The following is a 16,138-nucleotide window of genomic DNA, read 5'->3' as shown; positions in this document are numbered from 1 at the left end:
GCCACCACTGAAGTCAAACTCTGTCATCAAGGAATACCCAACATTCAAATGGGTTTTATATAACATTCTTAGGAATTCTCTATTTGTACAGTCTGGGGGGACGGGGTCAATATGGCACAAATATAAACTGACTCTAGTTGATCTGTTTGTCAATTTGTCTTATTTTTATATTTTATATCTATTAATATGTTTATTAACATGTTTGTGCCCTCATGTCTTAGTGATTTTGTTCTTATTTTGAGCTTATCAACAATTTTAAGCCATTTGTGTTACATGTAAACCTTTACCTAAAGGAGGGCTGCAGAATTTTAGATTTACATATAATCTCTTTATCTTAAAAACAAAATTCAGAGAAGTCAAGAGCCTCATGTATCTTAGCAGCTACTCCAGTACCATTTAGTCTTCATGGCCATTAATTTTAAGAGAGATGATTTCCATCAATTTCTTCCATTAATTTGATACTGATACCAGATTTTTGGTACAAATGGTATGTTAAGATAGAACTGTGACTATCAATCATATTCTTTCAAGGCAAAGAAAGTTAGAGACCTACAAAAGTTCCCTTGGTAGAAAAAAAGACAAAGATACTCACACCAAGTTTCACACCTTTTTAGGTGCTACATCTAACAGACCTGGTCTAGGATCATGAATGCTTTCGAAGTCATGACCAAAGAAAGGTGGGAAACAACTAAGGATGTCCAGCCTGGAGAAAAGAAACAGGTCTCATAAAATACTAAAAGACCTAAAGAAAGCTCAGATTTATTCTCTATTTCCAGAACATAGTAGTAGAACCAATGAGAAGAAGTTTTAGGAAGCTGAATTACACACTTAAATTCAGAAAATTTCTAAGAACTGGGTCTTTCTTTTTGTAAGCAGAAAGAGCTGTCTTCTTTGGCTATGAGTTCCTTATCCTAGTTTTAGGGAATGTAAACCGGTGCAGCCCCTTTGGAAAACAGTGTGGATGTTCCTCAAAAAATTAACAATAGAACTCCCCTATGACCCAGCAATAGCACTGCTAGGAATTTACCCAAGGGATACAGGAGTGCTGATGCATAGGAGCACATGTACCCCAGTGTTCATAGCAGCACTCTCAACAATAGCCAAATCATGGAAAGAGCCTAAGTGTCCATCAACTGAGAATGGATCAAGAAGATGTGGTTTATCTACAATGGAATACTACATGGCAATGAGAAAGAATGAAATCTGGCCATTTATAGCAATGTGAATGAAAGTTGAAGGTGTTATGCTGAGCGAAATATGTCAGGCAGAGAAGGACAGATACCATATGTTTTCACGTATAGGTGGATTAGGAGGAACTTAATGGAGGACCATGGGGGAGGAGAAGGGGAAAAAATAGTTGGGGAGAGGAGGGAGGCAAACCATGGGAGACTCTTGAATGCTGAGAACAAACTGAGGGCTGATGGAGGTGGGGGAGAGGGGAAAGTGATGGGCATGGAGGAGGGCACTTGTGGGAATGAGCACTGGGTGTTATATGGAAACCAACTTGACAATAAGCTATTTAAGGAAAAAAAAAATTTCTCTAGATTGCAAATATTGACTCTCAAGTCAGTCTACCAACATTAGAATCCTAGCTCTCTAATTTACTAGGTAAATACACTGAGCAAGTCACTTAAGTCTCTCTGGCTTTATGGATGATAACAGGGTTGTTGGGAGGAATAAGATATTGTTATGTGAATGGTGTCTGACACAGAATAAGAGCTCAATAAATGTTGGCACTGTCATTATTACTGATAATAATTAAACCACTAAATCCTCTTTGCCAAGAGAAGAGTTTAACCAAATTAAAGAAAAAATACCATCAATAATAAATTGTGTAAGAGTTTAAACTGAGAACACAGAACATTTTATGACTTATATACTGAGAAAACAGCACATTCTATGATTTATTCAGGAGAACAAACACATAACAAGTCTAATCTGAATTCTGAATTATTTAGAGGCTTCTTAAAAAAAAAAATCTCTTTTTAAGAATATGTAAACCAGAGGTGCATGAGTGGCTCAGTTGGTTAGGTGTCTGACTTCGGTCTAAGTCATGATCTCACAGTTCATGGGTTGGAGCCCTGCATCAAGCTCTGTGGTGACAGCTCAGAGCCTAGAGCCTGCTTTGGATTCTGTGTCTCCCTCTCTCTCTTCCCTGCCCCCGCTTGTCCTCTGTCTCCCTCTGTCTCCTAAAAATGAATAAACATTAAAAATATTAAAAAAGAAAGAAAGGAAAAAAGTAACATGTAAACCAGATTTTAATAAATAACAAAATATTTGTAATCCAAAAGTCTTGAAGTAATCATGTCCTTTAGAAATCTCTACTTATACACAAACAACTGTAATTAATTCTTACCACAACTTATCACTATGTATATATGAAAATAACTTTCTTAAAAATCTATAAATAGCCTTCATTTTTTTGGAATGGCTGATTTTTCTTAAGGGTTTTTACCAGTCAAAATGAATTTTATTCCCCAAGTAGTCTAAGCTAGTTATCCTCTTCCAAAAGAAAAAGCAGTAAAATTTTTAATTTTTAGGACATGCAAATTCCTAGAATTGACAAGAGTGAGCACAAGACTAGGAAATAATTCTAGTCAGGTGATGACTTAGGAACACACATGGAACAGAAGTAGTGTGGTACAGGGACAAGGGACAGGACTTGAATTAAGAACACCTGGATTTCAGGCCTATCTATGTGCTAGCCCCATGACTTACCTCTGGAGCCACACTTTTCTCCTATGTAAAATGGGGGTAATAATAAAATTACCCAAATCACAGAGTTGCTTTGAGGCTCAAATTGATGACCCTCTCTAAGAAGCCCCTCCAACATTAATTCTTTTTTGATTTTAAAAGTATTAAACATGTATTTCTTTTGAAACCTTTAAAGCACACTATGATTGCCTCTATTATACTATGCAATTGTTCTTTTAGTCTGTTAAGTGCATCCCATACCGACTGGACAGGGGAAGTATTGTTATTTCTATAGCCACAAAGGCTTTTAACAGTGGATGTAGCCAACAAATGGCTGAGGGCTAGTGGACTGAATGAACTCCACAAAGTATCTGGGAAAATAAATATTATGTTTATGGCTACTGCTAACATGAGAATGGACATTCAAGACATTTCTCAACTACCCTTTTGATTCAGGTAAAATGAGCAAAAGTTATTGATCAATACGGTTCTAAAAGGTATACAAAGTCTCTTTTGGGGTAAAAAACAACTAAATATTCTATAAAAATCCATGCCATTGTTTGGTTTCCTTAAATGTATTTTTAAATCAATAGCTTAAGGATATTTTTAATTCTTCTTTTTCCATATTAGTACAAAGTAGCAGATTATCAAAGAAATTATGAATCCTCCATTCCTTTGCTATTCAAAGTGTGGTATACCAATAGAAAAGTGTCTCCTGGAAGCTTAATAGAAATGCAGGCTCTCAGGCCTCACTCCAGAACTACTAAGCCAGAATTGGCATTTTAATAAGATTCCCAGGTGATCTACACATTAAAATCTAAGAAAATTGCTCTGGTTTACTCATAAATGTGGGCCTATTTTACATAATGTACAATCTCGTCGTAAAAGTTTGTTTTATTTATTTGTTCCTAGAGTCTACCTGAATCACTTTATTTTTCTTGTAACGATATCTGCATCTATTTAACCTACCATAAACAAAAGAAAAACATACACCTAACAACCAACTAGAGATACTGAGTAGCTTTCGGAGTATATTCAAGACATTGAGAAGTATGTACTATACATTATCCTCCAAAACAATTATCCTTCTTTAATAAGTTAGAACCAACAGCTGCAATCAATACCAGTGATATTGTTAAAACTCCATTTGCCTCTACTGACTATTGTAAGGGTCATGAGGGCCAGGGCCACAGTCCTTATTCCTTGATGGGTCCATGTAACAATGCCTAGGATTCAAGCACCTTCAAACATTTGTTAAAAAGAAAATTTTTAATGAAAAATGTAGGTAACTATTATCAAGAAGAGTTTGAGAAGATATTTTATCTCTATGATAGGGGTAACCCAAATAACACCATAAGGCCTCTTCTGGGTTCTAGTCTAACATGTGATGCTAAATATATATACCAAGCCAAGTCATATCATGGGTATCAGTGGGGTGAAAAAGCAGAACTAGAGGAGAAAGTGTCTTCGTACAACTGAATACAATGGACAGGTAGCAATCCAAGATACACTTTAGAAGTAAAACACAGATTCTGAAGGCAGTGGATGAAAGAAAGTGTAGTAAGTTCCTACTGAGTCACTAAGGAGCAGAGAAATTTTCTGCTTTAGCCTCCCCTACATCCGCAGGAAAAAGAGTGATGATTTGAGTTGGGAAGAGTGCCTGGATGAATGTAAGGAAAGGTGGTTCTTGCAGAATACAGAGGTGGCACAGGCAGAGGGTGGGCTAAAAAACGATGAAGAGGTCAGAGTGTGATGGGCAGACAGGAGGAAACGGAGATCTCCACCAGCAAGGCCAGGGTAAGCTGCAGCATCTCAGGGGAAGAACAGTCACCTAAGAGCCTGAAAGCATGGCTAACAGAGTTTAAAAAAAAAAAGAAAAAAAAAAAACAGATTAAAGGAAAGAAGAATTTTGGTTCCAAGTCTCCCTCAGCAGAGATCATGAAAAAGGTAGAAAGTGAGACAAATGGTAAAATTTCCCACAGAGAACAGATTCATAGGGGGGATTCAGAAGCGGCAAAGGAGAACGGACAATAACAAAGATGAGGCGAGTGAATCACTGTGTGTGGCAAGCTGAAGACTGATTCCTTTGAGGTTTAACTTGGGAGGATTAGTACTAGAAGGAGAAGATCCAAGCAAAGTCAGTTCACTCACTTGGAAAAAGGGAATAATAGTACCCAGCCCAAAGGAATATGAGGATTAAATGTGACAATACATATAAAGCATTAGACATAGTGCCTGGCACTTAGTAAGCATCCAATAAATGTTTGCTATTATTATTAGACAGTAAAACAGTGTTGGTTGGATGAATAGGAAGCTTGTACTGCCTTAGGAAAAAGTCACTGGTGTGGGAAGGTGAAAGATCATGATTGGGTCCCCGCTCTGTTACTTTCCAACTGTTTTTGTTGTTTTGTTTTGTTTTTAATATTTTTATTTATTTCTAGGAGAGAGAGAGACAGCATGAGCAGGGGAGGGTCAGAGAGAGAGGGAGACACAGACTCTGAAGCAGGCTCCAGGCTCTGAGCTGGCAGTCAGCACAGAGCCCGACGCGGGGCTCAAACCCACGAACCGCGAGATCATGACCTAAGCGAAAGTCGGACGCTTAACCGACTAAGCCACCCAGGCGCCCCTGTTGTTTTCGTTTTTTCTAAGAATTTAGCTTTTTTTCACATTTGTTTATTTTTGAGAGAGAGCGCGCAAAGCAGGAGAGGGGGACAGAGGATGGAAATGGGCTCTACACTGACAGCAGTGAGCCCTATGTGGGGCTCAAACTCACGAACCATAAGATCTGACCTGAGCCAAAGTCATATGATTAACTGCTGAGCCACCCAGGTGACCCCAAGCTGTTTAAGTCTGTTTAAGTGTGTTTCTTCATCATATAATGGTTAAATAATACCTGCCTTGTAGGGACGCTATAAACATTAAATAAGGTGTATAAAATGCATACTACAGCATTTTATATTCTAGGATCTTATTCTAGAAGCTCAATAAATAGCAGTGAGTTTCATTATGTGCCAATGACATCTAAATCCATGGTTAAAAAAATATATATGTATATACATACACACATATTTATATATACTTATGTATATATTTGACCCTTGAACAATATGGGTTTAAACTGCATGGGTCCACTTAAATTCACAAATTCTTCTCAATAAACACAGTATAAAACTGTAATTGTATTTTTATGACCTTAATAACATTTCTCTCTAGCTTTCTTTATCATTAAGAAAACAAAATATAATACATACAACACAAAGTACATTAATCAACTATTTATGTTATGGTGAGGTTTCTGGTCACAGTAGGCTATTAGAAGTCAAGTTTTGGGGGAATCAAAGGTTATACATGGATTTTTTGACTAGGAAGGGGGCAGCATTTCTTAACTCCTGAATTATAAGAATCAGTTGTGTATTTTTCCCCCAGACCTCTTAATTGCTTCAAATCCCCCTCTCTACCTTTTGGCATTGTTTCCCTTTCCCTATGAACTGGCTCTTATGAATATGTTATCATATATATATTTGATATAAGAGGATGATGCCTGACATTCTGGAAGCCAAGATAAAATTCAGTTAAGTAGTTTCCTTCTCGTTCCATTTTCACATTTTGCTTGACTTCTCAGAAAAGCAGTCATAAAACTTCCTCCCTGTGCTAATCTGGAATTTCAAAGTCCAAACATCCCCCTTAGTGCCACTAATGATCTTAAGGATTTAAGAAAACTGAAATGGTGTTTCCTTTCAGAAAGGTTAAATACTTAAATTTAAATACTTGTTGTTTATATTTTACATATATATAATTTAAATATATAAGTTTATATAAATATCACTTTTTAGTTTAATCTCATACAACAGCCCTTACAGTACCTTTCAGTATTTCAGATGGTTCTCTTTAGATTGCCTCTGGCGGTACTACAACTTTGTTCAGATTTAGTATTCTAAGTAGTGACACTACATAGATAAGATAGCAGTGTAAGACCAGGTAAAGTAGGTTTGAGGTTTGATTATTGCTTTCCTGCTTGGCTAGTGTGATGGGAGACAAGAGCACTGGCTACGAGACAAAACAACCTGTTAATACATATTTCTACTACAATGTTTATCCACAAGTGATTTAACTTCTATGACTCTGAGACTTCTAAACATATGAAAACAATAATGTCCTCCAGTCCTATCTTCCAGGGTTGTGAAATTCCTGCTAAATTTGCAGAGTAAAATCAAAGGCAAGGTTGTCTTCCTTGTTATTTACTCCTCTCTAGCCATTTGGGTACCACTCTTTAGGCAACAGCTATGCATTCCCTTTATAAAGCCATTTTATTGTAAGCTGAAAAAATAAAACAGTAAACGAATTATCAACTTAAAGAATAAAATAGCAAGGGGCGCCTGGGTGGCTTAGTCGGTTAAGCGTCCGACTTCGGCTCAGGTCATGATCTCGCAGTTCGTGGGTTCGAGCCCCACGTCGGGCTCTGTGCTGACTGCCAGCTCAGAGCCTGGAGCCTGTTTCAGTCTGTGACTCCCTCTCTCTCTGACCCTCCCCTGCTCACGCTGTCTCTCTCTCTCTCTTTCTCCTGGAAATAAATAAAACATTAAAAAAAAAAAGAATAAAATAGCCATTTAGTTTACCAGCAAAATGAATTTATGTGAGGAAAGCAGAGGAAATGCAATTTTGAACATGCAAACCATGGTGAACCACAGGCAAGTCCTGACAACAACGGAGGAGAGCATCCTTTTAATAGAGGGGAAAAAACAAGTTGGTAGGGGTTGTTTAGAATGGTCCATGGGAAGGGGGTGAGAGTTCAAGGTTGTGGCAACTTTTCATTGGCTGGGTTGCTGCTAGCCAGGGAGAAAATCCTCCTCCTGCTAGGGTATTAAAGTAAGCCTCTTCTTGTCTGTGGGAGTATATAAAAGAGGCTGTGACAAACGGTACACGCCTCAGTGTTCTCCCTTCACGACCTCTCAACTTCATTTTTAATGATGTTTTCCTTGACACATTTTCACAGAATCAACTGTTGCACCACTGAACACTGAAGAAATTTCTATAGGTGCTATATTAATGTTAAAATATAGATTTTTTAAATTGAGATGAAAACACATAATAACAAAATTTACTTACACATTTTTAAGTGTACAGTTCAATGATATTAAGTATATTCACATTGTTGTACCACCAATCTCCAGAACTTTCTCATCCTGCAAAACTGAAACTCTCTACCTATTAAACAAGTCCCCGTCTTTCCCTCTCCCCACTCTACTTTCTATTTCTATGAATTAGACCACTTCAGAGAGCTTATGTAACTGAAATCATCAATATTTGTCTTTTTGTGACTGGCTTTTTCAATTTAGCATAATATCTTCAAGGCTCATCCATTTTATAGCATGTGTCAGATTTCCTTCACTTTTAAGGCTAAATAACATTCCCTTGTATGTATCTACTACATTTTGTTTATCCATTCATTCACCAATGGACATCTTCCACCTCTTGGCTATTGTGAATAATATTGCTATGAACATGGGTGTATAAAACTATATGAAATTATTTAACAATACGTATCTGTGCCTAACTTTTTGTTTAATAAATAAAAATGAAAACAAAGCTTATTCCTTTGAATGTTCCAGTTCAAAATCAATGCCTGTCTGTGATTACACCTAAGAGTGACTAACTGATTCCTTCAGGGAATTAATGCATTTGCCTCTCAAATTCCAAGATGTGTATTCTAATTAAAATGTAATCAAAATGTATTGAGAAGTATTTAAAAATGATGATATTCCATGAAAAAATGACAAAATTAAGATTTTTTTAAATTAATATTTGGTTAAGGACATACTTACACCAAAATTATTTAATTCTTTTGTTTTCCCCATATACTAAGACCTACATATTTGTAGCAGTTTTACAAAAATTTTAAGCCATACTTCCTAATTTTAGAAATACTCACAAAGTACCTATAACTGAAAATCTCTTGTAATGACATAGGATAAAATTTTGCATTTTCTGTAGAAAAGAAGGTAAAGTAAGATTAGGTTTAGACTATTTAAGCCATCACTTTAGGAGCTATTATGAGGATTCAATAAAGTGGCCTTAAGGGATGATACAGTTTCAACCATCTCATGGTACAGGTAGAAATATGAAACCCAAAGAATCATGAACTTGCCCCAAACCACATAACAAGCCATCTTCAGAAACTGTATATTACATAATCAATGTTATGCACAATTGTATATATTACATATAATGTACAATAAACTAATTCTTTAATGTTATTGCTATTAGTTTTGACAATATAGGTAACTTAAATATTCCAGAAATATCTAGATGATTAAATAGGTACCATATAATGGCAACAAACACAGTGCTATGTCAAAGCAGGTACTTATATATCTGTATCCCTTTGTTTTTCTAATCCTTTACCTACTTCTTATGGAGCAGATGACAAAGTGAAAAGGATTAAATATGAATCTGGTATTTATTATTTTTACTATCTTAGCAACACTAATAACAGGTTTGTTGGAAAAGATTAAAATTATTGCATAGACTGAGGTTTTTAAATTACCAATCAATGTATGTTTATAGGAAATTGCTTGACCTATTTAAAGAATTTTTTTTAATTGCATATATATCCAATTTAAGAGCCAGGCGAGATCTTAGAGATTACCTGATTCAACTCTCTCAATTTACAGATGACAAAAGTTGAGATTAGGAAAAAGGGACCTGTCCAAACTCTCACAGCTAATCAGTGAGACTAAAGTGTAGGTCATCTAAATCCCAGTCGAGGGGCGCCTGGGTGGCTCAGTCGGTTAAGTGGTTAAGCTTCCGACTTCAACTCAGGTCATGATCTCATGGTTTGTGGGTCTGAGCCCCATGTCGGATCTCCATGCTGACAGCTCAGAGCCTGGAGCCTGTTTCAGATTCTGTGTCTCTGTCTCTCTCTGCCCCTCCCCCACTCATGCTCGGTTTCTCTCTGTCTCAATAATAAATAAACATAAAACAAATTTTTTTAAGTTAAAAAAATAAATAAATCCCAGTCGAGCCCATGCTGCCCTCCTCACTTCCACATTCATCATGATACCTCCACATAGACAGGAAGAAAGAATTACATCTGATTTTATATTTCTCAAAAGTAATGGTTTTGTGTTAATAAATGATTTAATGGTTTGATTCTTTCATTAAATTTAGTCAACATCAATTGAACTTATGGCTAATTTATGATAAAAATCATTAAAAAATATTTATATAATTTAGTGTGGCACCAAACATTTTTGGTGTTTAGCAACCAGAATGTATCACTATTTGAAATTATGCTAGATTAAGGGGGTTGTCTCTTGACACATACCAAATCAGCCAATACAAGGACACTCCCTACTGTTGAGGAGACAAATATGAAGAGGTGAAAGGGTATTCACCTTTCAAGACAATAGAGTTCAAGACAATAGAGTTACAGAAGGAAGGGCGCAAAGAAATGCATGGGGATGCGATCAGATGAAGGAATGAACTGCTTCAAGGGTACCAAGGCCAAGAAAGGCTTTGTGAAAGAGGGCGATTGAGCTGAGTTCTACTGCACGGCTCTTGGAGCGGTAGAGAGGAGAAAGGGCAGTAAAGGCAAAGGGAACAGTGTACTGAGAAACAAAGATATGGGCATGATTTACTCAAGAGGGAGTTATCCAAGTTGGCTAGAGCTACTGGTCTGTGGGTAGGGAAATACTACTGGCTGACAAGGTTGAAAAGGAAATTTAGAAACTTGATTTTGAAAGGCCATTGTATTTCCTCCTTCTCTTTTCTAAAAGGCAAAACCCTGGTGAATTTTTTCCCCTCAATTCTTTATTTAAAAGAATATTTTAAATATATTTATTTTCTGTTTTTGAGGAATCCCGTATCTTTAGGCTTTGTGCATCCAAAGTCTACAGATACTGTTTTTATAGCTCTTTTACTCTCATTTTTTATTTACTCTCAATTTAGATCACTGGTTTTTGTGGGATGAGTCACCCAGGTGATAGGAATCCTTGTCCATAATTCACGTGTTTTTTTGCTAAGAATTTTCATTAAAAGTTTTAACTATTTTCAAATCACAAGAAAATCTGAGTCAAGTTTCCTCAAAGTTTCTGTCTTTTCACAGAAGAAAGTCCCTTCCACTTCCCTCAGTTCTTCCACTGAGAGCAGTGGCCCTTCTAGGTTCCAGCTATGCCCTGTGATAGGTGGAGTGGGGGAAGGAGTGGGGGCACCAATCTGGTTATCATACTTAGCCTCAGCCTCTGCCTTATTTTCCTTGTCTGTAAAATCACATGATCTAGGACCTTGCTACTAAAAATGTGGTCCTCAGACCAGAAATATCAGCATCACTGTTAGAAATGCAAAATCTTAGGTACTGGTTCCAAAAAGTGGTTCTTAGGGATTTTTCCTTTTGTTTTGGCTTCATTTCCTGTCCTAACAGCTGTATACTTACATGTACATTTTTCAATGTTTTCTGTATTCATTAAGAAGTTGAAAAATAATTTTAGGAGCAACCGTGCTAGCTGTTTAAAGCAGAAAAAAAAAAAAACCCACAAAATGACAACGTCTGTTCTTTAGACATAATGTGTTTGTTAAGACTAGTTTCTGTCTGTTGCTGCGTGGGTGACCACACTATTAAATCTATGAGTGAGGATGAAGTCCGTTTGTGCTACAGTGCCTCTGCCAATTTCTACTAAACTCCTCATCAGTCTCCCCCCAGCACCTCCCCATTCCCCAGCCAGGCTTCCTGCAAAGCTTCCACTGGTTCAATCCCCTGGTGAGTTTTAAAAACATTAGAACTCATTCTCAGTCTGAGGGCTAATAAAACAATAGCACTCTGATTTTTTTTTTTTTTTTTTTAGTGTTTATTTATTTGAGAGAGAGAGTGAGCGAGCGCATGCACGAGCAGGGGAGGGACAGAGAGAGAGGGAGACCCAGAAATCTGAAGCAGGCTCCAGGCTCCAGCTCCAGCACAGAGCCTGACACAGGGCTTGAACTCCAGAACTGCAAGATCATGACCTGAGCTGAAGTCAGAAGCTTAACTAACTGAGCTACCCAGGTGCCCCAGCACCTTGATTTTTTAAAAAAGGAGAAATGTCCAAACCATGAAGAGGAAAAAGAGCCATCTAAAGTGAGAAAAGACAGACTCTGTTATAGAATCCTTCTCTATGTGCTTATATGTCTAATTCAAAATAATAAATGACTCGATAAATCCAAAAATTACTTAGGCTAGTAATATTAAATCGCTCACTAATGACATTATCATATGACTTGAGAAAAAAATCTAACAAATTCAATTTTAAAAGGATAACCGACTTTTTTGTGGCTCACAAAAGCACTGTCTGATATAATCATCTATGTAGTTTTTAAAACCTTGTCTTCCTAAGCCAAAAAATCTAACTGTGTAAAGCTGTCCTGACACCAGTTTTAGAATTTGCATTGTTTTACCCTCCTAAATTTTATCTGTGATCGGATGTTCTGCTATGAGGCTGTTAGGGAATGGACAAGGGTATCAGACATTAAAGTCTAAGAGTCTACCACCAAAACAAGAACAAAAACAAAAAAACTCTAAAATGCCATGGATCTCTTAGAGGCTTCAAGGAGGTTATGAGAGAGAAGGATAACTCTAGGACATCACTGAAAACACTAGCTAAGGGAAATCCCATGTTAGGAGTTGGGGATGTTCCACATATTTATCTTTAATTAACTGCCTGGAATTTAGAATGTCTTTTCTTGAAGAAATATCAAAAATGGTAACTAGGTTTCTAGCCTAGGCCAAAAAAACAAACAAAACATACTTTAGACAATAACAAAGATTAAAGAGTATACATTAACTGTGACAAATAATAAAACTAATGTAAACAAATTGTAACATGTTTAAAACATATGTTCCTCTGCAACCTAACACTGCCAGGGATAGACCTTTCACCCCAGCTTATTTGAGCTGAGTTAAATGTCCCCTCTCACACACCCCCAGTTTCAGGAAATCAGGATGACTCACTGACCCTTAAACACATTCTCAATTTCATGAATTTTTAGTCTTTGATGCCTTTCTCTGGAGTCTACCTATATAAATACTCTCTGACAATATTCACATCAACTCCACATGGTGACAGCTAAAATATTCTAAAAATAGGGCTTGTATATTCTTCTTACAACTTAAGACTGTGATGCAGGTAAAAGAAGTAAAGATAAAATAGTGAAGAAGGACTCTTCTGACTTCCCTAGGCACCAGCTATGCCTAATTCTGACAGATCACAGACCATGCCTTCAAAGGACCATGATACCAAGCAAGGTAGAATAGCCATGACTTCATAAGCTGCACAGGTACAGTGACCAAGTGTCCTCATTCTTTCTCCAGAGCCCAGAACTATCCCTACACACAGTAGGTAAGGAGAAAAGAAAAAATCATCATATAAGCCTTGCTTCCAAATTTCATCATCATCTTACAGGAGTCCTCCTTCCTCCTGTACCATTCATCCCCCTCTCCCTTCTATCCCTCCAAAGCTAAGCTGACCTTTTATGCTCTAAGTTCAACTCCCAAATAGACACAAATTTTGCATCAAAATATGGGCTACTATTACCTGTAAACAGAGAGCAATAGCAACCACCTCCACCCCCACAAACGTACTCCATGAACAATGGCTGTTTAGAAACAGGTGGTCAAAAAGAAATATGGCAGTTCAGGAGGTAGCTGGCCTTATTGCAGGCATGCTGGCTATTAACTTCGTAGGATGTTTCTATGATAAATTCAGTTACACAAAAGCCTACTAATAACCATTTATTTTAATAAACATAAATAGATAATGTAGATAATTGGGGTATTTATAAATTGGAGAATAGTTAGAGTCACCAGGTTTAAAAATCTACATACAGCTTCGATTTTATACACTTTGAGCCTAGGATCCTAGTCCTAATAATTTTAATGTACTCATAAAGTAAAAGAACAGAAGGAAAAAGAATACAATGACATCAGAGTATCTACTCCCATGCTACCAACTAGTATAAAGTTCTACAGCAGTCTATACTTTCCTATATAATATATATGAGACTAACTCATTGTTCAAAATCTCTAAAAATACAATATAGGGAAGTAGAAAATTATTTTGGTTGTTTTTCTAAAAATTGTGCTTTTTCAATACTAACATATAAAGTGTTAACAATTATAGTAAAAGTAACATTATCTGTGTTAATACTCTATGGGTCATATTCTATATTTGTTAGATATGTGGCTTTGAAAAGGCCAGCTTTTATACATGGCTCTATCACTTTATGTTTTATCAAATAGTACCATTTGATATGATAGCACAAAATGATATTTTTCCAGAAACAGTTTGCCCGAGGGCAAAAGTCTCTTCAATCACCAAATATACTCTACAAATCTGCAACTATTCTTGTTATGACAGTCTAAAGCAGATACACTCATTTACACTTAGGTAGAAACTTCAGTGGAGAGAAATATTTAATGGACTAATAAAATGGAGATAAAAGCATGTAACTACAGTCTGGGAATGAAAGCACTCAAGGGCACAGAGCCTAGTTCGTATCTTGCTCTCTCTAAATAATCTGTGTCCTTTCATCACTCACCACTATTTCTCAAGACCGTCTTTTCTCTCCACCCATTTTTATTTCTCCCTCTTTCCAAACATCTGACTCATCAACTTTTATTCAGCCTCATCTAATAAGCTACTCTTCTACTTTGACACTCCTTCACGCAGATTTTCATGATACTATAGCAAGAGAAGATCCTTGTGGAATCAGAGCAGTGTGAATGAGTGAAAAAAAGGGAGCGCAGAGAGCATAGGATAGGGGGTGAAAGGAAATGGGAAAACAAAGGGTTTGGGTCTGTCCTACCCGAATCTAAAAAATATTTCTCCTCACAGCAGCAAGGTAGAGCAAACTATATCCCACTAAACCTCAAAGCTGGTTAAAGAAATACCATCTACCTACAGTAGGTAGCTCGTTACAGAACGCAAGGAAGCAGTCTCAGGTTTCGTAAGTGGATAGCCAGGGCATGAGTGAATACCTTCCCTCTAACTTGCTAGTGAGAGGTCACTTGTGTTCCAGTGGCTACTCTCACTTCTCAGGCTTGGTCTACAGTATTATCTTCTATGCCCTTCACAGGCTAGTAGTAGCAAGTTTTCACATGAGGCAACTGCACAAAATTTCCTATCTCTTTCATGATATTTTTTACACCAGCATCATTAGGAAGGAATTAACCAATACAGAAAGGTGTATTCTACATTTGTGCTCAGTTTTTCTTTGTGAGTCTCGAGAAGTAAGAAAGCTCTGAGATAGGAAGGGAATAATAGACAGGAATGAGAACTTCTGGGTGTGGCTCTGGCTGAATTGAGATTGGAGGACCTTGACAATGTCTGAACTCTATAAAGTATGCAAAGTACAATGATCTGCCAAAGCTGATGGTTAGCTCTGTACAATTGTGGAATGGGAAACCCTGATGCAATGCTTAAATAACCAAAATCAGAGATGAAGAGAAGGGTACATCTTTCCCAGTTATTGTAGGTACAGTGTAACATCAATGTAGCAGCACATAGAAGACTTAAAGAAAGACTCCATTTAAAACTGCTTTTTAACCATTTCCAATTGCAATGGCTAATTAAATACCTTATCTGTCAGTGCCAATCGTGAGATTCCTAACCGAAGAAGTTAAAGCCACATCAATGTCGAAGAATCATTTTGTCTCACACTGAATTATTTCCAGCACACATATTCTCTACAAAATGTATCCCACATATTGTACTGTAACCATGGTCCCATTTACTCTAACGACAAGTACAAAACTACAGGAATATATTTTCATTTCTAGGGAAAGGAGGAAGAGTCATCATCATGTGTAAGGTTACAGTCCCCCACTGCCAGACATGCAGTGCCACACTGCAAAAGGAGTGGAAAATTAGAAATCATAAGATCATTCCTAAAACCCTGCGAGGCTAATATTTTTCTAATTTCAAAACCTTTTAAACGCTTTAAAACCAAAAGCAACGGAAGCAAATTAAGAAAATAAATGGTAAAGTGTAAAAATAACATAATGGCCCAACTGCTTCCACCAGAGGAGCTCTATAAATCCACCAGGGGACGATCCCTGTCAAACTGGAACCGCTAAAAGGGAAAAAGTTTGCTCGTTTAAGAAAACTGTATACATTGTAGGCTACTGGGACGACCTCTAGGTGCTGCTGGAGAGAGACCCCGTTCCTAAAGACTTATTTCTTTTCCGGGTATTTAGCCTCCCCCTCCCCCTGACTGCACTGCACTGCGCAAAGCCATTACAATCACTTCAAACCTATTTGCTGTTGAAAAAGCCTCAGAAACTAACATTCTTCAAGGTTCAAGAAGACAAACAATGGCTTTTTACTTTTGGTTCCAAATTACAGTATAGATGGATGAGCTAGACAAAATAGTAGCAGGTTAGCAGGCTGTGTCAAAGCAACCAGGAGGCCGGAGAGAC

General features: G+C 37.1%; 1 protein-coding gene across 1 annotated transcript in view; it reads right to left on the bottom strand.

Annotated features, from left to right (window-relative positions):
- The window catches only part of ELOVL4 (ELOVL fatty acid elongase 4), a 30,675-nt gene that overhangs the window by 13,986 nt on the left and 551 nt on the right, over positions 1 to 16,138 (bottom strand). The window lies entirely within an intron of this gene.

The sequence above is a fragment of the Crocuta crocuta genome, unplaced genomic scaffold (genome assembly GCF_008692635.1).
Source record: "Crocuta crocuta isolate KB4526 unplaced genomic scaffold, BGI_CrCroc_1.0 scaffold9, whole genome shotgun sequence".
NCBI lineage: Eukaryota > Metazoa > Chordata > Mammalia > Carnivora > Hyaenidae > Crocuta > Crocuta crocuta.
This window is presented reverse-complemented; position numbering and strand designations above follow the sequence as displayed.